We start from the raw sequence: 21,459 nt of genomic DNA, 5'->3' as shown, positions 1-21,459 counted from the left end.
CAGGCAGGCCGGAGGTCCCCGCGCCATCGGCCCCAGCGCCATCGGCCCCAGCGCGGACGCGAACCTGCGCTCTGTCTCCGGAGGCGAAGCTCGGAGGTACTGGAGGGGGGATCCGGGAGTCTTTCCCCTTTTTGTGCCAGCGGGCCTGAAAGTGGACCCTTGAACGCCAGTTCTTTATGAAAATGGGGATCAGTTTTATGCATTTGCACGGATATGTTTTTCTCCAGGTGGACTTGGGGGAGGGCTGTGCTCCCCTTTTCAAAAAGTTGTTTTCTGCTGATGGGTAGTTGTAACCCGATCCTTGCTATACTGCTATGCTGTGTGTGTGTGTGTGTGTGTGTGTGTGTGTGTGTGTACGCGCTCGCGCACGCGCGTGTGTGTAAGGCTGGAAGTTACTGGTGGTGGGATGTGTGATTGGAAGTTGATGGGGGCGGCAAGGAGTTAGGGGAGGCAAGCGAACCATCCCACAGTAGCTCCTGCTCCGATCCAGTGTGTGCAGTGCGAGGAAGGGTTTCCTCTCAAGACAATCTTGTAAAAGTCTTAAAAAGTTTTCTGAGTGTATGTTTGACACCATCAGTTCGCCAGGCCCGGGCAGGAACTGTTGAGGCTGCCGCCGCTGCACTGGGCGAGCGCGACCCAAGGGCCTGGAGAGGTCCGGCTGTGAGCATATCCACTGCACGCTTCTCCGCCAAGTGCGGGGCTTTTTGCGCGTTTGTGCAGGCTGCAGCTGCGCTCTGGCCACAGAGGAGCTGGGGTCCGTAAAATCACAGCCACAGTCTCCGTGAACTGGGGTGGATAGAAATTGTGGCAAGCCGAGCTCTCCCAGACTTGGACACACTCCTCATTGTGAAATCAACCAGCCTTAAAGTTTTGACAGAACTGCCAAGGTTTTAGGGCTGCGGGTGAGTGGGATAACCGCGCGTCTGGAGACAGGGAACTGGCAGCACGCAAAGAGTGTGGGACAGCCATCCATTTGCGGGTGCATGGGGAAGTCTTATCTCGAGGCGAGGGTTTTATGTGTAGGCAGCGGGAGGACGCCTGCTGGGACCTGGCTGCGGGGTTTCGTGGTCTGGCGCGGGGTGCATGTGGAATGGGTGTACGTGTGCGCTGTGAGCGCGCGCGCGCGAGCGTCTAGGGAGGCGTGTTGGTTCCTGAGCCAGTTAGGGTGTGCAAGGGGGGAGGCGGAGACCATAGAGGTGCCGCCCGTCTGTTTGTGCCGCCGGGAGACCTTGGAAGGGACAGGGAAAGATAACAGGAGGCCAGCGGGTTGGGAAGTCACTGGAGTTCTTGCATAGGATTAAGTACCACGGGCTTTAAAATAACTAAGCCTCTCGCCTTGGAGGGGCTGAGGCCCTGGAGGTTGCCTTGTGGGGGTTTCTGAAGTTTTCAGGACAACTACAAGAGAGGGCCCTTGAGGGTTCTAAGGGATATGTGCATGTGTGGGTACATACACCAGAGACAGCCGGGTAGAGCTGTGAATCTGATGCCCGGTGTTGCTGTCCATGCTTGAGAAGCTATTCACCCTTTCTCACAGACCTCGGATGTTGTGGTAGTAACTGGTGTTCCAGACAAGTTTCCATCTGAATCACCCTGCAAGTCCCTTTTTTTCTGGAATATCTCTATACCTTGGATGCGACAATTCTTGAAGCATTTCTAGAAATAAATGTTCAATAGAAATGAAATAAAATGACTTAACAGACAAGATTGTTTGATCTAATTTATTCTGTGATTGGAAGTTTTCTTTCCTTTTGAGAAAAGCAAGGCCTGTTGTTCTCAGACTAGGTGTCAAGGGGTTTCCAGTCGCTTACAGTTTCCCTTTAGGTAGACCTTTGAGTGGAACTAGAAGGATGTTTTTTAGCCTTGGGATCCTTGGAAAACATGTCGGTAACTTAAAAATTTGCCCCGACTCTCATCTGCTTCTTCCACTCTTATAAACTTTTGGCTTCACATTAGTCTAAGGAAAGTTGGTGAGTCAACATTCAGCCTTTTTTTTCTCTCTCTCTCTTTCTCTCTCTCTTTTTTTTTGAGTAAATATATCACAGTGAAATTATATTTTTGGTTTTCTGAATACCAGGGAAAGCCAACACTTAATGGGCAAAGGTGTGAAATGAAAGTCTATAAATGCAATGACTAAGTGACGACATGAGTGCACTTTTTTTTTCGCAAAGTGAGCATAACTTTGCTTCTCAAATATTTGTCCTAGCCAGAGTTTAAGACAGTGTTTTTGATTATTAGCTTTTAAACAGCAGACTCCACATCATAAACCACTTTAAAAATGGACACTACAGGCCTTCTCTATGCTATCTCTGGTGCCTGTGTTAACAGATGTTTATGGTGCTTAGTAACCTATGGGATTGTCATGTTGAGTATCTCATTAGCTCAGGACATAATGTTTACAGCACAATGTAATAAACGAAGCCACAGTTGCAGCCTGCTTCTGCCAAAAGCATGAAGCACCCCAGTGTGGAAACAAATCTTGAAATTGGTCCAACTTGGCCTGCCTTTGTGGCTATCTGCTGGTAAGCACTGTTAATGTAAAGATAAAACCGAGTAAGAATGTGGAACAGCAGACTGTTTAGCTTTAAAAAAAAAAAAAAAAAAGGGAGGGGGCATGGGCTATGTCTTTTAAATTTGCTAACCTGAAGATTAAGCCTTTTTGTTCATTTCACTAATAGGTTGCACAATTAGGGAAACCTGAATTGCTTTTAAATAACAATTTTTTAAAAATACATGAATTAAAAGCACTCATTTTTCTTAGTATGTTCACAAGTGTCCACACAAATCAACAGTTTTCTTTCTTTTTTTTGTTTAATAAAAGAACAGGCTGGCAGGGCATAGTGCAAGCCTGTAATCCCAGCAGACCAGAAGGCTGATGTAGGGAAGATCAAAAGTTCAAAGCCAGCCTCAGCAACTTAGTGAGGCCCTGAGTAATGAGGTGAGACACTGTCTCAAAATAAAAAATAAAAAGAGGCTGAGGATGTGGCTCAGTGGTTAAGCACTCTTGGATTCAAACCCTGGTACCAAAACCAAAAACCAAAACACAGGCTGGGGGCATTGCCCAAAGGTAGAGCAGTTGCCTAGCATATGTAATGCTTTATGTTTAACCCCCAGTACCACAAAACAAAAACAAAACAAATAAAAAACCCTATAACTGCTATAGTAGTGATTTAAATAATCTGAGTATTCACATTACTTAGCCACCTTTTGAATATTGAATTTTTAAAAACTGAAGCGTCCTAAAATTAGAGTAATCCCCTCAGTGAATAGTGCAAATAAGATAATATAGAATAACTTTTTGGAAAGTGATTTTTTTTCAGCCTGGAACAGATATAGTGTAAATAACATGCCCAAGTAAGTCTCTGTTCAGCACACACATTTCCAGTGTCTGAGAAAATGGGCTAGTCCCTCTGCCAGTTGAGAATCTTCTTTTAGAATGGACTGGTCAGTGAGGAAGTAAGACTTTATTTCTAGAAAGTTTTGCTGTGTACTGAGTCAACACTTCTCTCCATAGCCTACACAATGAACTTAATCTCTCTTCCCTTTGAGCATTATATCTGAAAACAAACATTGTTTTCCTTGCTCCTAGATTGCCATTTTTTTCCCTCCTATTCTTGCAGTTGTTGCTTATACACTGTGGGTTTCTGTCTTTCTTTACCCTGAACACTATGCCCTAGGTTCTACATTCTCTGAATCCTTCCTAATATATATTGTCTAAAACATAAATTTGGAATTCTTACTTTTGGACATTCTATATCTATTAAGATACCTTGATATTCATTAGGTGTGTGTGTGTGTGTGTGTGTGTGTGTTTTGCCATCTCATTACTTCATTGACTAATCAAGCCTGTAAATGAGGTAACAACTTGTTTTTTTCATATTGTTACTCATCCATAGTCGAAGCTTTTTAATAGCTTCACAGCACTTTTTCATGCCTGAACTTATTATAAACCCATGAAAAGTCTTAATGGACAGGTAAATAAAATTCTATATGCCATGTTAATAGCTCCTTAATTTATCCTTATTAAGGAATATCAACCAAAATCATGGAATGTAGAATGTTCTGAAAATAAGTAAGTTAAAGCTGCGTCTTACAGTTAGTGACTATGATGTATTCTTTTCATAGGCCTTGTTGTGTCTGCTTCCATGTGCATGAGTCAGTACTAGCAATCAGGCATTTATTGCAGGTTTGCTCTGCCCAAGTCCCGGTGCCATCTGGCCCCAAATGAGGTGAAAGTACATCAGAGAGAAATGCTTCCTTGGGCAACTGGGATTTGAAGTATACATATAGGACATGACTAAATCAACAACCTACTTTATCTCAGGCAGTAAATGGCTTGCTGATATCATAGGGAAGCTGGAACCCTCATAAGCATATATATCACAGCCTCAGTGTGAACTGAGGACCTTGTGTCCTGTTTTGTATTGAAAAAAGAATTGAACAAATAGTCTGTTACTCCTGGCTTCTCAAACCCAAGCCACTTTTGGAGAAGGGCAGCAAAGCTGGTTTATGCATAGAGAGGGTATGGCTCAAAAACAAGCATTTGGGGGCCCATTGACTTGAGCTTTACCACCTATATGCAAATTAGCTCCTCTGGGGCTTCCTTTTCTGTGAAAATGATAATGCCTACCTTCCTGGCTGAGGTATTTCCATAAAAGCTTTGTAGCATCTATGGCCAGCTCTGTGCATTAGACACCTACCTGGCATGATTGATTTTTCTTTTATGTGCTGTCTGGGGCTTCCTAACTAAATTATGAGTTCCTCCTGCTACCTGCTGAGATTCTGCCACAAGAGTGCCCTCCTGAAAGAAGTGTTTACAGTGGATGATGACGACTGTGTTACTTTTCAGCAACTCTGAATGGGAAAGAAATAGCTGCTTTTCTTAGGGGAGACAGAAACAATCCATCATATAAACTGACACCTGGGACTATCAGAAGCTTATATTTTTGTGGACAGATCTTCAGTCAGGACAAGAAGACCATGACACTTATGCTCTTAGATGAAATTGCCTGTATATGTGTGTTTGTCGTCTCATGTCATCTCCTTGCTCTGTGGTTTCGTATGTATTTGTTTCTATGCTTTATTCTATTCTCATATTAAGAAAGAGGAAACAATAAAAAATGAAGTTTTTTTTAAAGTTCAGAATTAATTTACTATTCTTGCCTTCATTGCGCCTTCTCTCAACTTACAGCAGATCCATTGATAAGTTCTAGGGTGCGCAGTTTTTCAAACTAAAGTCCTCCTTTGATATAGGAAACATCTAAGTTAGTTAGGTGTTGTATGAAATTATAGTAAAGTATGTGTCAGGAAATCTAGGACCTCTCTGAGTTCTGCCTCTAATGGACTTCGTAACTTTTGCAAACTCTTTAACCATCCTGGAATTCATATTTCTTACATGTTAATTTTTTATTATTTACCAACATGTTAAAATAAACAAAGCGGGGATAAATAAGACTACCCCTTAGGATGCTTTTCAGGGGTATGGTTTGAATCCATTTCATTATCAAATCTCTCTCTCTCTCTCTCTCTCTCTTTGTTAATTCCTTTGATACTTTGCTTGAGTCTCTCTGAGAATACTTATTTCATTCATTTTTAGTTTTGTGATCTGCTTTATTATATATCTCTCTTCCAGGCTGTAGAGTTCTTAAGAACAAAGAAAGTAAATTTTATTTATTTCTACATTTTCCCATGCTTTGCTGAATGCCACATTCAGAAAAGGTGGAACGTCTTAGATGGTTAAGCTGTAACTTATATCACTTACTTGACAATATACAGCCATATTAAACATAAGAATTGAGAAATAGTGTTTGCTTCTTTTATTCCCTGATCATTAATTTTTTTAATCAATTAAGTAAAACAAAAAAATGTTACCACATGTGCTTCCAGATGCCTTTCAAAACCAACACAGTTCATCATGAGCTGATGCAGGAAGTCTTTCAGAAGCAGTTTTCATTGTTGTTGCTTTTGCTTAAGCTAAAGGTAAAATTTTCTTAAGCTAAAGAAAATTCTGTGCTGGGGGCCAGATTCTTGAAAGAAGGGTGACAGGTGACAGAGAGTCATTGTTGTTTTAGCCTCACTTTCTTTTCTTATTGCTCTCTCTAGCTTTTATTATGAACCTTGGTCAGGCACTGATTTTACTTAGTAATGGTTCCAAAAGGCAGTGATTTTGTCAGACCTTGCTGGGCTGTGTGATTTTAATTATTATCTAAACTTACTTCATTCTAAAATCAGTTGATAATTTCTCCTACAGAGACCTTAAAACTTTTAGACGTGTTTATCACTTTGATTAGGGCTTGCTTCTTTGGTATAGACTAGAATTTTGGCTAGTTTTCCTCACACTAATATCATTTTCCCAATGAGTTATACTTCAAATAGATACTTTTATATACCTTCCTATGGTGGACAACCCGCTGTGCTAGACTTGCTATAATTCCTTGATTGTTTCATCACTAGTTTATACACAAACATTTAAAGTCGCCTATAATTTATATTTTCTGAAAAGAGGTATCCTGCTGGGCATAGTGGCACATCCCTGTGATCCCAGTGGCTCTGGAGGCTCAAGCAGGAGGATCAGAAGGTGGAGGCCAGCCTCAGCAAAAGTGAGGCACTAAGCAACTCAGTAAGACCCTAACTCTAAAGAAAATACAAAATTGGGTTGGGGATATGGCTCAGTGGTCACATCCTGAATTCAATCCCCAGTCCCTTCCCCGCCGCCCCCCCAAAAAAAAAAATAAATAAAGAGGCATCCTTTTTGTTCTCTTAGTATACAGTAGACATATGATAAAGTCATTTGTCCAAAGAAAATCGTTTTTCTTTTATTGCTTAAAAATGTATTTATTATATTAATAATTATATCCATCCCTTTTTCCCTTTGAGTTGTCATAACAAGAAAATGTAGAGCATGACCATCACAAAAGAGTCATAGGTAGTTCTTTCCCTGTGCTTATTGAAACCGAACTAGTGATTTGTGTGAGGCATGCTGCAGTCAGCCCATCTGAACTTTGATGAGAAACTCAGACTTCCAGTTTTGTTTGCCTTTGGTCAGAAAGCAGCCTTTGTTCATGGTCAGCATGGTGACACAGGATTCTAATTCACCCTATGAGCTGTTTCTCTGGACACCTTCAAGCTATGTGATGATTATCCCAGAAACCCTCAATTTGGCTAAGCAAAGTGAAGAGTAGTCGGGTGTATGTGAAAGATAATTTGTGAAATTAGCCCTGAAGATAGTGTCTTCAGTGGCTTTCTCCCCTCAGGATTGAAGAAAATACCAGAATGCCTGAGCAAGATGATGATGAATGAGGGAAAGATACCATGTTTATATGTACCAAGTCAAAGATTAAAGAAAAAAGAAAGAATGAAGGGGAGGGAGCGACTTTGTTCATATTAGCAATATGGCATATTATTTCCCTTTGGACATCAGCATTCGATGTTTTGCTTGTCATCGATGTTCAGTAAATAATATATCGCTGGCCTTAGCAGGTAGTGACACATTAAGTGTTGATAAGAAATGCATGGAGAATCTGGGGAAAAGGGATGTAGGTAGGATCAGATGGTAATTAATTATACTAATTAATTGGATCTAAGTGTATCATATAATTTTTTTTATAATTTGGATTATTAATTGGATCTAAGTTTATAATACAAATTTGACATTATTTCTGTTTTAGTCAACTTTTTTCTTCACTGTGACCAAAAGACTTACAAGAACAATGGAGGAGGGGGAAAGTGAGGTGAGGCAGATAATCATGGTGGAAAGGTGGTGGAGGAGGGCAGCTCAGGTCTTGGCCACAAGTAGTGCGGAGGGCGTTCCTTTCATCAAAGGTAAAATATAAACCCCTAGAGCACACCCCCACTGATCTACCTTCTCCAGCTTCACTCTACCTGGCTACAGTTACCACCCAGTTAATCCACATAAGTGGATTAAGCCACTAATTAGATTACACCTCTCTTATCTCAATCATTTTGCCTTTGAATGTGCTGACATGGTCTGACACAAGAGTTTTGGGGGAACACTTCATATCTAAACCATAACAATTTCCTTAAACGAACGGTGGCACCAGGATTTGATGACCAGCTTCCCAAGGTCAATCTTGCTCACAGCTTTGGAAACATCTAGCAATTTTTTTTAATATTTAAAGCAATAAGGAGACATGTTTTGGATTTTTACCTAAAATTCAGCAGGAATTGGAAGATGTATCTACTTTGCCAGGCTTTGCTATACCCCTCATGAAACATGAAGTTTTAATTCTCTTTGCTTTTGTTGTATAAAGTTTAGTGTTTTATATTTATTTCTTTCACTATATATAGGATCTGTGAAATTAATTATATTATCTGAAAAGTACTTTGAAAAGCACTTGGGAAAAGATCCTGAATAAATACTAAAAAAAAAAAAAAAATAGTGCACAGGATGTAAGTTTGGTCAAGCCAGTGGTATTTTTGGTATCACTCTGAAATATCAAAGGCAGAATATGTATTTATTAAGCCATTATTGTGTTCCCAGGAATGTGCTAGGCCCTAGGGAATATAAATGTAGTATAAGACATGACCCTTGACTTTGAGACCCAACATTCTAGCTGGGAAGACAATTTTATTAATATATGTGGTTTGATTTTGGAACAGTTGATGACTGTGTGATTCAATAAAAATTCTCATATGGAGCTACAAATGCTACATTTTGTTAGAGAGAAGAGGTATCTTTTGGACTGAAGGATTTGGGGTAAGGCTTCAATCAGCAAAGTGGCTCCTGAGCTAGACCTTCAATTTTTTTTATTTTTATTTTAAAAAAGATTGAAGATGTTTTGTGCAAGCTGGTTGGGAACTGAGGGTCAGGAATTATACCCAGAGCTCTGGGGTTATTGGTAACAGGTGGGCAGGAAGAGTTTACCACACTGTGGATTTGTCATCCATTGGAAACTCTTCCCATTTCTTGGCTTAGCTACTGGGGCAGCCACATAGAGCCTAGTGCTTGTTGGAGAGTAGTCGCTGCTACAGAGTTTCTGTATCCTTCTATTTTCTGAACATTATGTAAATTCAATATTAAACTTCTTTAGCAGTATTCTAAGAGGCCTATTAAAAGCCTGTTAATATATGACTTCCTTTTAAGAATATGATTTTAATGGGCCTTATAATGCGAGAGAAAGCCTGAGATTCCTTCTGTCCTCCCCTACCTAGCTGGCCTAGCAGGGCCATAAGACTTCTTAGGAATTGAAATCACCCAGCAGTGTTTTTATCCAAGGTTCTGCTGCTCTAGTAGGTAGTGCATAGGAGCATTTGGAAATATCGTTGTTACAAGAACTGGAGTGTTTAGGCGTTTAGCACCCAGAGTCAGGGATGCTAAGTTTCTGGAATGCCAGGAGCAGTCCTATACAAAGAAGAGTGACGCCTACCCAATGCCAGTAGACCCCTGCTATTACTTTTGAATGCAACATTCTCCCTTTATTGACAGGCAAGGAAATAGGGATGCCTGAGAAATGACAGGACCTCCTTCTAGAAGTGACAGTGACAGATTCATAACTCACTTTCAGCTTTCTTTCAAGGGCTTTTTCCTGCTACATCACATTAGCTTCTGTGAATGTGGGTTTTAGTCAGCTTTGCGTCACTGTGACCGAAGGGCCTGACAAGAACAACACAGAGGAGGAAAAGTTTACTTTGGCTCATGATTTCAGAAATTTAGCTGACTTCTAGCTCTAGGCTCAAAGTGACGCAGAACATCATGGTATAAAGGCATGACAGAGGAAAGCCGTTCAGGACATGGCATCGGGAATGGGGGACCTCCCAAAGGCACGCCCCCAGTGACCCACCTCCTCAGTCACACGCTATCTGCCTATAGTTACCATCCAATTAATAGCAGTGGATTAATTCACTGATTAGGTTAAAGCTCCTATAATCTAATTTAACCTCTGAACATTCTTATATTGTCTCACACCTGAGCTTTTGGGGGACACCTCACCCAAACCAGTACAATATGGAATATAACCATGAATAGCATTTTCTTAGTTCATTTTCTCTTGTTAATAACATACAACCACCGACTGGGTAAATTATAAAGCTCTAGTGGTAGCTAATAGTTCTGATCTGCGGGCTACAGCCACATCTGGTGATTGCCATCTTGCTGTCAGATTGTAATTCAGTGCAGGGTATCACATGGCAAGAGATAGGGAGCAAGTGTGACCCTTCTGGTCTTTCTCCCTTTTCTTCTAAAGCCACAAGTATTCAGTCCTGGGGGTTTCACCTTGATGAATTTATCCAATCCTAATCACCTCCTACAGGCCCCATCTCTAAACCCTACAGTCCGATCAAGTTTCCACCCTTTAATACTTCACAATGGGGTTTAAATTTCAAACATAAACTCTTGGGGGACAAACCATAGCAAGCATGTTGTTTATCTCTGTCATTCATATGGGAGAGTGACAGTTACGTTAACTGTCCAAGCGGGTGGATTATGATTGATACACCTGATACAAACTAGAATTTCTTTCTACTGAGAACACACAGATTTGCTAAAAAATTACAGTTGCCTTTTGAAGTGTCAACCACTGTGAAAGCCTAATAGTAGGTTGACATTCTGGAAAGGACATGGAGTTGGATTCAGAATCACACAAATCTGCCTTGTCCAAGTGGATTTGAATCCAGCTCTGCCTGTTGTTCTTTACTACCGTTATGACTCTAAGCAAGTGAATGAATCTCTCTCAACCTTGTCTGAAAAGTGGGAGATGGTGATTCGCACTTCACAAGGATATTGTAGTTTAAATGATTTGAAACAGTGCCTGGCACATATCCGAAAATACAGAGAGAATATTGTCTACAGCACCCCTTTGAGAGGCTCTGAGTGTGAAGACTTAAAACTTCTGCAATAAAACGCCTGCTTCAATCACGGTTTTTTTTCCTCCTCCTTTGCCAGTCAGCCAAACTAGGAATTTAATGAGTACTGCTGAAATTTCTCTCCTTTGACAGAGTATTGGCTAGCGATTAGTTTCTTGTGATTTTTATGTCTTTGCACCTATACTATCGCTATACAGCAAAAATGCAGGATAACATATCCATGTGGTTATTAGTGGTTTATGAAATTTGGATTTTAAAAATCAACATTAAATTTTATTCTTGATGTAGAAGTTTCTCAGAGAGATTTCTGCCTGCCAATGATGGGAGATCGTATAGGTGAGTTGTTACTTTTGGCAAATTAAGGAATAATGGAAAGTTGGCCAGTGGAGTGGTGGGGTTATGGTCAAAGCCATTTCTGGGTAAAGAATAGCCTATAGCACACAAAGTGCTTAATGTGTTTTAATCCTTGACTTTGAAGAAGTATGCAGACATGGACACATAGGCACATGATTTGACTTCATAGGAACACCTTAAAATTGTTTCTTTAATGGGGCTGGGATTATGAAAAATAAAGGCATTTTGTTGTGTTCATCTACACCTAAAAAATAAATATAAAAAAATTGTTTCTTTAAGGGCAAGTCTCTAAAAAGTAAATTCATGATGCTCCTACAGATATAAAATGAACAGATTTTAAATAATACAGATATTAGTTAATGAGATAACTTGTAAAGATGATACAGTCATTTCAAAGGAGAAAAATGCACCACCAATATATAGAATATTAAAAAGAATTTGCGAAACAAATCCACCAGATCCACTAAATATAACGTATTTGTATTTGTATGGACAAAAATTATTCTCAGGATCATTTCTACAAGTTAAATTCTAAGTCCTCAGAACTGCAAAATAGCCTCTTCAAGGACAAAGACTCACTGCTTCAGGATTGGCTAATCCTGGGAAGCTTCAGCATTTTATTGAAAGGCTATCCAGTGATCTCTTTTGCACATCTCAGTCTTAAGTAGTGCCTTACGTGTACTTCATGATTCCATTGGCTACCATTCTTGCTTTAACTGCTAATTTACTGATGAAAATTTGGTGAGGTGAAATTCCTACAGCATTGGGGAAGTCCTTAAATATTCTAAATGTGTTCTTTTGATTATGGGAAATCTTAGACACAAAGTAAAGATGATAGAATTTTGAGTCCCTGGGTACTTATTACTGTGCTTTAACGATGATCAGTGTTTTACCAATCTTGTTTCACCTTTTCACTTTGCCCCTGAGTATTTTAAAGCAGATCCCAAGTCATCCTCTATTGTCCTGTGCATGTAAAAATACTTTGGTGTGCATCTCTGGTGAAGAAGCCACCTATTTTTAAATAACCACATGGCTTATACATTATGGGTATAGAGATTATACGTTATGAGAAAACAATTTATTTTTCAGGCCTAGCTTTCTATTTGTTTACAAAAGCAGGCAAGTTATAATGGAGAGAAGATTTCAACAAAGTAGCATCAGTGTGTGTAGATCTTTATAAGACTGGCTCTCTCTTGTCATTCAAGCCCAGATCAAGTATCACCTTCTCAGAAAGGGCTTCTCTGACCCCTAACCAGATAACCTTCTCTCCGTTAAGTCATGCTCTCATATGACCCTGTTTTATTTTCTTGACAGATATATCACTATCTAATATTATCTTGTTTATTAATTTATTTTTTCCCATTTCTATGACAAAAATGTGACCTTTTGTGTCTTCTTCACTCTGTATCCCATAGAAAATGCCTAGTAAATTTTGGTTGAATGAACAAATGAATGCAATTTTATCATTAATAGGGATTTTTTTTTAGCATTCTTCCAAACATTTATTTCCTTTCCACATATCCAAAAGTGTGTAGCACTCATATGTCAATCCCTAACGTATTTGTCAGTTTGATGAAGTTTTTTCCTGGTTTGGAGTGAAGAGTTCTTTTCAGGGACCAAAGATAATCATGGACATCTGTAAAAAATCTCCTTATAAATGACCTTGAATTGTTATATTCAATAGAAACTTTACTACAAATATGCAGAAATGGTTATGGGAGCTATGCCCAGTTTCTCCTAGAAGCAGACTATGAGACAAGTAAGAGGACTTCATTTGGGATATTGAAAGAAGGAAGGAAAAGGAGCCATTAATGGGCACATCGAGAAGAAAGTTACCACCATTAGCAACTGAAGTTTAATCCTTCTAGAGAGATTTTTGGAGCCTGAGTAAAAAATGTCCAAGGTTGAAAGAGTTTGAATGTTTACCTATCAACTCCCATCAATCATTAGTTCCTGGGCCCCAGTTTTGGGCAGGGCAAAATAGTCTCCGGGTGCTAGAGACAACTTAACTGTCAGGCAATTCAAAATTAGGCAGCATGAAGTGGCAGAGCTTAGAATATGATTGGAAAAGGACGAGTAACTTGCATTGAATAGTACAGTATAATTTTTTACAATATGCTTTTAATTGGGGGCTAATTTTAGATTCATAAAAAAAGTTGCAAAGACTATATAGAGTTCCTGTATAACTCTCTCCTACTTTCCTCTAATATTAACATCCATAATAATGATATATTTCTCAAAACTAACTTTAATACAATGCTATTAACTAAACTCCAAACTTTATCTATATTTCCAAGGTACTTCCACAAAATGTCCTTTTTCTTCTATTCCAAGATTCAATTCAGAATACCATGCTGCATTTGATTTAATGAATTTTAAATACTGTGCATGTGTGTCTTTTGTTTCTCCTCTGTTAAACTAGCTGGTCTTTGCAACTACATAGTAAATTTTATAAGGGTAAGCACAGTGAGGTTGAATCCAACCTCATGTTGAACACAAAGCATGTTCTCAAAATTAATCAAATATCTCAAATCAATCACAAAAAGAATAAACCTTTATTCAGTAGGTCTATGCTCAGTTGTGCCTACATCAGTAAGCTAAGAGATACTTATAACAGTGTGATAACTTGGAAGAAATTTTGATTTTGAACATGTACTCTGAATATCAAAATTGAATTAGGATCCCTTATATCACAAACTGAGTCTCTACCATGTGCCTAGTGTCCTTAAGTGTTATCACACTTCATTCCTGCGAACAGTGAGGCACACTGCCTCAAATAACTTAACTGGGAGAATGAGACTCAGTTCAGTCAAATTCTTGCCCAGGACTCACAGATAGTAGCAAAATTGAGAGTAAAAATATTTCTCTGATGCCAGAGCCTATGCTTAGTTACAATACTCTTCCCCCCTTGCCTGACCCCTATGCTTGATGACATTGTTTTAGGTATAAAAGTTTAAAATATTCTGTATTATCAAGCTGTAGCAGTAAACTGGATTAAGTGTCAGCCTTGACATTTTGGATTAATAGATTTGTAAAATCTGTTATCTTTTTAACATGCAGATGTTCACATAAATTGCCCACGGAGCTCTTCGGAAAGTCACCCATACTCAATTAATCAGTAATATTTTGATACAGGGCCAACAATAGACACCAAAGCAAGTATCTCTAAAAGGCAGGGCATTGATGTTATATAATAATTCAAAGTATTTTATCATTCTATAATGTGTCTGAGTGTGAATAGTTAACATCCATTTCTCAGTCTGTCCATAGTGTACTTTTTAAAACAGTGTTACATGAGGGATATGGAATAATAAATGAACTCTTTGACTGATCTCTATATGTGTAGTGGTACAACTTGAAAATTGCCATTGGTTGCCTTAGAACTCTGGGCATGAAGTTCAGAAGTAGGAATTCTTGTTAATTATTTGAGTTTTGACTCTGTGAAGATAAACAACATGGGTATCTAGGCTAACCGATGCTAAAATTCCTCTAACCTCTAATTCTAAATTCAGGAAAGAATGGGCCTTATGGGTTTTTTTTTGTTTGTTTGTTTATTTTTCCTTTGATTATAAGTTTTTGGAAGCCTAGAGTTAGTATCTAATAACATAAAATCTATGTAAAACACACGCTATTGTCTCAGAATGAGATCTAATTTCTAAGATATGATGGAACAATCATGCAAAAAATGGGCTTTTTCTTTCTTAGAAGGAAAAAGTAGGAACTGACCCAACGTAATCCTTTCAGATTCTAACATTTAAACATTGCACACTCTTAAAGGAGAAAAAAAATATTTATTTTTCAGAACAGATATAGGAAATTCTTTATTTCTATATCTACATTAAGTTGGCAGAGTTTTAAACCATAACCTTTCATCCTTTATGCAATTATAGGCATAAGCTGAATGCAGATTTCAAACTATTCCACAAAGCCTTCTCAGAGTGACCAGAAAACAGAAGCAGGCTGGTTGTCCTACAGGGCTGAAGCTCTGGCAACCCCTGCACTTTCATTTTTACATACAGTGCTTCAGAAAAATTTTAAGTTGAAGAGACTGCCTCTCTTTCTTAAGGAAAAAAAAATGCTAACAAAACTATTTAAACCTCTGTATATTTCCTTGTATTGCACAGCCTGCTTTTCTTTTAGGGATTTTCTTTTAAGAATTCCTCTGATTTCTAGAAGAAAAATCACATCAACCTTTCTACATCTAAATTTCAGACTTACTTTTCTAACTGCTAGAGCGTAAGCACTTACAGGGCAAAGCACTATGCATTCTCTACTTAGCCAGCATTCAAATTATTTACTTGACCAATTACTGCTGCAAGGCAACACTAGAGAAGTGCTTGCTATATATGGTCAGAGCTATACCAGGTCCTTTTTAATATTATATTTAAAAAATTTTTTGAGTAGATGGACACAATACCTTTATTTTATTTATTTGTTTTTATGTGGTGCTGAGGATTGAACCCAGTGCTTCACACTTACTAGGCAAGTACTCTACCCCTGAGCTACAACCCCAGCCCCTTATATTATGTATTTAATCCCATACAAAATCCTACAATCCATATGATGATACATTTGGTGGAACTACGATATGGGGAGGTTGAATAATTTGTTAAAAGGCCTGGTGTGTAGCACAGTCAAGACTCAACCCAGATCCTCCTAATTCCAAATGCATCTAACTCATGCTTCTTACCATTGCCTATGTGATGGTTCTTTAATATTGTTTCTTTTAAGAAATGGAGTTTAATTTCCCTCCCTGTGGGTGAGAGCTGATCTTTGTGACTCATTTCTAATGAACAAAGTGGAAGTGACGATGGGTGACAATGGAGACTTCCAAGGCACTGTGGCTCCTGTCCTTGTTGCTCTGTCTCCTACACCTATTGGACCAGTCTCTCTCGCCAAAAACAGATTCTGTGTTTTAGGTTTCCCTATGGAGAAAGTCACATGAAAGGAAGTGAGGGATTTTCAAGAGCCTGTATCAAATGAAGAGCTGAAGCCTGCAGTCCAGTACCCTGGGTGAAACTGAAGCTTTTTGCCAGCAGCTACCCTGAGGGTAAGCTTGGAGGTGGGGGCTTCAGCCCCCACTGACAGCTTGACGGTGACCTCATGAGAGTCCACAAGACAGAACCACACAGCTGAGCCTCAGCTTATTATCTTGTGGTAAGATCATAAATATTATTTTAAGATAATAAAATAATAAATAAGTGTGGGGTTAGTTTCTTATGGAGAAATAGAAAAGTAATGATAGATTGATAGTGCCTTAGTCACTTTTTAAAAAAGATCTTGATTTCAATAAATCTTAAATTTTAAAATATTAACACAGCAAGAAAGAACTTTTCAGAAAAAAGCCTTGCCCATTTAAGTTAAAACATTAATGCCCAATAAACATAAGTTATAAAGACTTCTCTAGAATTTGTGATTTTGTAAGTCAAAGGACAACTGCTTTAAAAATCTATGGTTTCAAAAGGAAAGATATTAATAATAATATTGCCAAAGATAGAATTTTGAATTTTTAAAAAATACTCATGGTAATTCCCGAGAAGTATTCTATTTGGTGAGTTATCCCTCTTAATCTTAAATTGTAGGGAACATGCTTACACTTTCCATGATTTAAAGATGAATATAAAGCAAAGTTGAATTTTAACCTCTTTCCTGGTGGTTTTACTCAGCTTTTCAAAGGGGTCCTAAAAGCTCATAGGTCAAGGCATGTCTTGCTTTTCTCTGCCCAACAAATTTCACTAACTCTGTTTTATGGCTACTTGCAGTTTAATAAATGACTTGGACTTTGATCAATATCTTTAGAATTTGAGCCCAAGAATTTGTACAAGACTTAAGAATATAGTACTGTAAATTCATCCAAAGATGGCCTCAGGAAAACAGAAGGAGGTTCCATGAGGATTGGTTTGGGTACTTTTATAGGTGCTGAGTTTGGATCATCTTAATTTCTTACAAACTATCTTTGAAAGTTGCCTTTTTAAATATATGATATTTTTTTTTATGTATTTACAGTGTGAGTTAATGAACTCATTCATGAAGTGGGTATGGAGTTCTGGTTTAGTATGTAGAATGACTAGAAAATAGAAATGTCGATTTTCCTTACCCTGAGTTGGAGAACACAGATCAAACCCTCAAATCCTCCCAATCCTTCCTATCAATATTGATTCACCCCTGCAGCTTGGACCCTAAATTTTCAGAAATATTTTTTTTACATTGAATTGGACTTGATTGCCGCAGTCTGGCTGGGCACAAAATCACGAGCCACCACACAGCTTGTAGATTCAAACAGCAACTCTTTATTCCCGAACTCACACCAGCCGTATACAAACACGTTCTGGGGAAATCCACGTTCTCTGCCCAAATCCACGTTCTCTCCCAAATTCACCTTCACTGGGCTTCTGTCTCCCAAAATATACTGTCTGAATCCCGTGAGAACTCAAGGGGAACTCAGGCAGCAGGATACGCCCTATTCCCAGCAGGAATAATCTTAAACCTTAAACCTGGAACCTAAACTGGGAACGCCCTAAACCCGATTATGTTAAACCGGGAACACCCTAATCTGCCCTGGTCCTTGAGCAAGGTCAACTACATTCAATGTCACTGCAAAATGTCAGCAACATGGGGTACGCTGGCAAGGAAATTGTCATACCTACTTGGCTAATGGCTCCCAGCACTTGATAGTAGTATATGTTTGATTTTTGATTCATAGGTTTGTGCTGTAGAGAAAGATAAAGATAAATGTTGATAGACTGAGGATAAAGACCCACCCTTGCTGTAACTGTCATTCATCATTTCATTTGTGCATTAACTCACAAACATCCTCAATGGTCTAACAGATATTCATCAGCCTTTACACCTCGCCCAGCAGAGCAGTGGATGGTGTGTTGGTATATGGCAATGCTTCTGCTCTACTAGGCTGTATGGTCTAGGATGGAGAAAGTCATTGACTAAGAATGATTACAGCTGTTGTGAGTAATGTGAAATAAATGTATAGGTAAATCTGATGCAGGCTGGGGATTGGGGGTCAGGAAAGGCTTTCAAAGAAGGGATATTTGAGATCAAAAGGAGTAGAAATGAGGAGAAGGATAGCATTCTGGACAGAGGGAATAGGATCCAGGAAGACACCCATAATTTCTAGAACTGAAAACAATGTGAACTAAGGACAGTTTATTTTGAGAGCTGAAAACACACCAGAGTTCAGAAAGTGAGCCTGATTTCATCCAAAACACCCAGAGTAATGTTTAATTACATACCTGAGCACCATGGTCTAGCCACAGGGACACTAAAAATTAACCATCACACTAAGGAAGGTTATAACACTATCTTCTCTGGATTTAACATCAACAAAAATAATCCAATTCATCATTTGTTGAATACTTAATATATATGAGGTGCTATGCTATCCAATAACACTTAGCAACACTCTATGCACATAGAAGTGGTGCAGAATACCCAGTGCCAGAGACAAGAGACCTCATAATTATGTGCTTTGTGCAGCAGGAAGCCACAAGCAATTAAAACAGTTTCCAAGTGACAGCAGCTATGAACATTAACCAGACTTAACTAGACTTAACCAATAGCATTCTGTTTCGAGCTCATCCACCTGGGTTGGTATAAAAGAAATGGCCTGATTAGCCTTTGTTATTTCCTTTTAATTTCATCTCACCATTGCCAAATTAATCTTAAGTGGTTGCCACTTTTACTACTCCCTTGAAAATCATCTTGTTGCCTATGAATTGATTTTCAGATTCCTAAGCCTGGTATTAACAGTGCTATGAGATTAGCTCAACTTATCTTTCCATCTGTATTTTCTGTTGAGCCTCAAACTGAACTCCTTTGCTCTCAAAATATTCTGTTTGTTTCTGCAAACAACTTTGTTCATTCCAAAGTAGATTTTCTCTCTCTTTCTCATTTTTGCATTCTCTCATCTACTTATCTTATTAGGTGGAACTCAAATGCCAACATGTCAAACTCCTCGCTGTCTGTTCTAATTCTCCCCCCTCCTCTGTTCTCTTCTCAGCTACAGGTTCCTTCCTTCCTTTCCTATAGCGTTTCACTGGGCCTTTTATTAAGACTCTCACTCTTCTTCTCATGTAAGTTTCTTGTGAGTGTGGTCTCATTGCCTGTAGCCTAATTCAGGATCTAAGTCTACCTCCTCGCCTGCAACTTCACTACAAAGAGTGAGCCCTCTGTAAGCATTTGCTGAGATGGGGCCTTATATGCAAAACTTCATTATGAGTGTTTAATTTCATTAAAGAGGCATATGTTAAAATTTTTGCATATTCTCTGCAGTACTTAGCCATGTAATACACAGTGGGCCCACAGTGGACATTTAGTAATTAGCAGTTGATGGATTTATTTTGTATTAGATTCAGTGTTTTGGATGCTTTCAGACTGAAGAGGGAATTGATTTGATGAGGTTTGATGATACAAGTTTCAAAAGGCAACTTTATTGCTAATGTACATTATGAGGGAACTATGGTTTCTTTTAAAGTCTAGCATATATAAAAATGAATCATTCATGAGTCACATAGATTCATTGATGGAACTGTGCCACCATCAAGTTCAAGTTTAGTGGAGGGACTCAGAACATAGCCCAGTAGTTGAGCAGATGTTCAGCATGAATGAGGCCCTGAGTTTGATCTCCAGAACCATACACACACACACACACACACACCTCTAGTAATATATATTTATTTATATCACATGTGTTTACATTATATATTTATATTACATACACACACACACACACACACACACATATATTTTTTTTTCTGAAAGGAAAAGAGAAAGGCCAGTAATAATTGTTCAGTTTTGTTTATTTTTTAATTTACAAACTTGGCATGGCAGTGATTTTCCGTTGCCTTCAGAGGCTGGTGATAAATTTTGTGAAAACATTATTGATTTCTCTTGATTTAAATCACAGCTCATAAATATCATAAGAGGTTGCCTTCACAAGTGTTTCTGATTGGAAAAATGTACCTCACTTTAGTCAACACTTATGTATATGTTATGCACTATGCTGAATAAGGAAAGCCTGACTTAAGCTCAGTGTACTTTGGAGATACTACTCTTGGTACTAGCCCTTTACATTTAGAAGCCTCATAGAATCCCTATCCTGGTAACCTGACAAGAGAGACTCATAATAGGGCCGTTGAACCCAAACATTGATAAGCAAAACAGCTGCAAATACTAGCAGGCTCACTGTGGATAGAAGCCACAGTTGCCATGGGATGCAGAACTGCCCAGGAAAACTATCTTCATCCTCTTATTTATGCAGGTGGGGCAGCAGCAGCCATTATTTGAACTGAGCAAACCTGTGTTCCATGGTGAGTCCTTCTGTGAGTTAGGCCCTAGGGATGCAATAAAGAACGGATGAATGGGCTTTGGGTGTCCAACAGCACTCTTAATGGAACACAAAGGAAGGTGGGAGAGATGGATGCAGCCAAGACTCACTACACCCACAAGAATGATGGACAATTTCCTGAAAATTTAGATTCGAACTGATTCTTCAAAGTTCTGTAGGGAGCCATCAGTCAGAGAAAAAGGAAAAGGACATTCTTAAAAGAAATAGCCCACAAGCATGGAGATGTAAAAGAAGTTAATATGTTAAGGAAATGGTAGGTGATTTGAAGTGACTGGACTAGAGGATATTTGAAGGCAGGAAAAAGGAAATGAGGCTGGAAATGTAGAAAAGGTTCATATGATGAATCAAGGATCTTGGAGTTTTTCTGAGGATCAATACATGGCTGTCACCAGAATATCTTGCATAATTAAGCAACATGATCAGATTTGCTCTTTTAGGAAGATAGCTTATACTACAAACTATGAAGTAGACACTTGAATTGTACTGATAGGTAGGGCAGAGGGATTTTTGGTTTTTTTGTTTTGTTTTGTAGTAAACCAAATGAGTAATAACTTGTCTTACTCTTACACAATGAGTAGAATCCTGCCAAATTCTTCAGAGGATGAAAGGAGGCCTGATATTTATTGCCAAATCTTCGGTGATGTAAATAGAACACTTAAAATGCTGTAGTCCATACTTGACGACAGTCATCCCTATGGTGTGTGAAGAGGAATACTCAAAAGCACAGACAGACAAATGAATGTAGCAGTTCCCTGTCACATTCAGTCAAGAAACCAGGATATTTAAGCTTCAGCTGTTGATATTGGCAAGGGTTCAGCTCCCAAGAAAATAAATACACCAAGTTAGTGGCAGTAATGATATCAACATGAAAAGGATTGTCTTTTCCTTTGTGTGTTGTTGTAAGAGAAAGGAAGTTTCAAGCCTAT

At 38.8% G+C, this 21,459-nt stretch overlaps 1 protein-coding gene across 3 annotated transcripts in view; it reads left to right on the top strand.

Moving 5' to 3' along the window:
* The first annotated feature begins 6 nt into the window (after positions 1 to 6).
* The window catches only part of Ghr (growth hormone receptor), a 246,760-nt gene continuing 225,307 nt past the window's right edge, over positions 7 to 21,459 (top strand). For 2 of the 3 annotated variants that reach the window (XM_048814022.1, XM_048814019.1), the window contains exon 1: positions 7 to 96. The gene's annotated coding sequence lies outside the window, so the exon portion shown is untranslated. Of the gene's footprint in view, positions 97 to 16,110; positions 16,330 to 21,459 lie in introns of those variants that run through there. The other variant, XM_048814021.1, reaches the window with a different exon arrangement.

Source organism: Marmota marmota, unplaced genomic scaffold (assembly GCF_001458135.2).
Source record: "Marmota marmota marmota unplaced genomic scaffold, marMar, whole genome shotgun sequence".
Classification (NCBI taxonomy): domain Eukaryota; kingdom Metazoa; phylum Chordata; class Mammalia; order Rodentia; family Sciuridae; genus Marmota; species Marmota marmota.
Note: the sequence above shows the minus strand (reverse complement) of the source record. Positions and strands in the feature narration are given on the sequence as shown.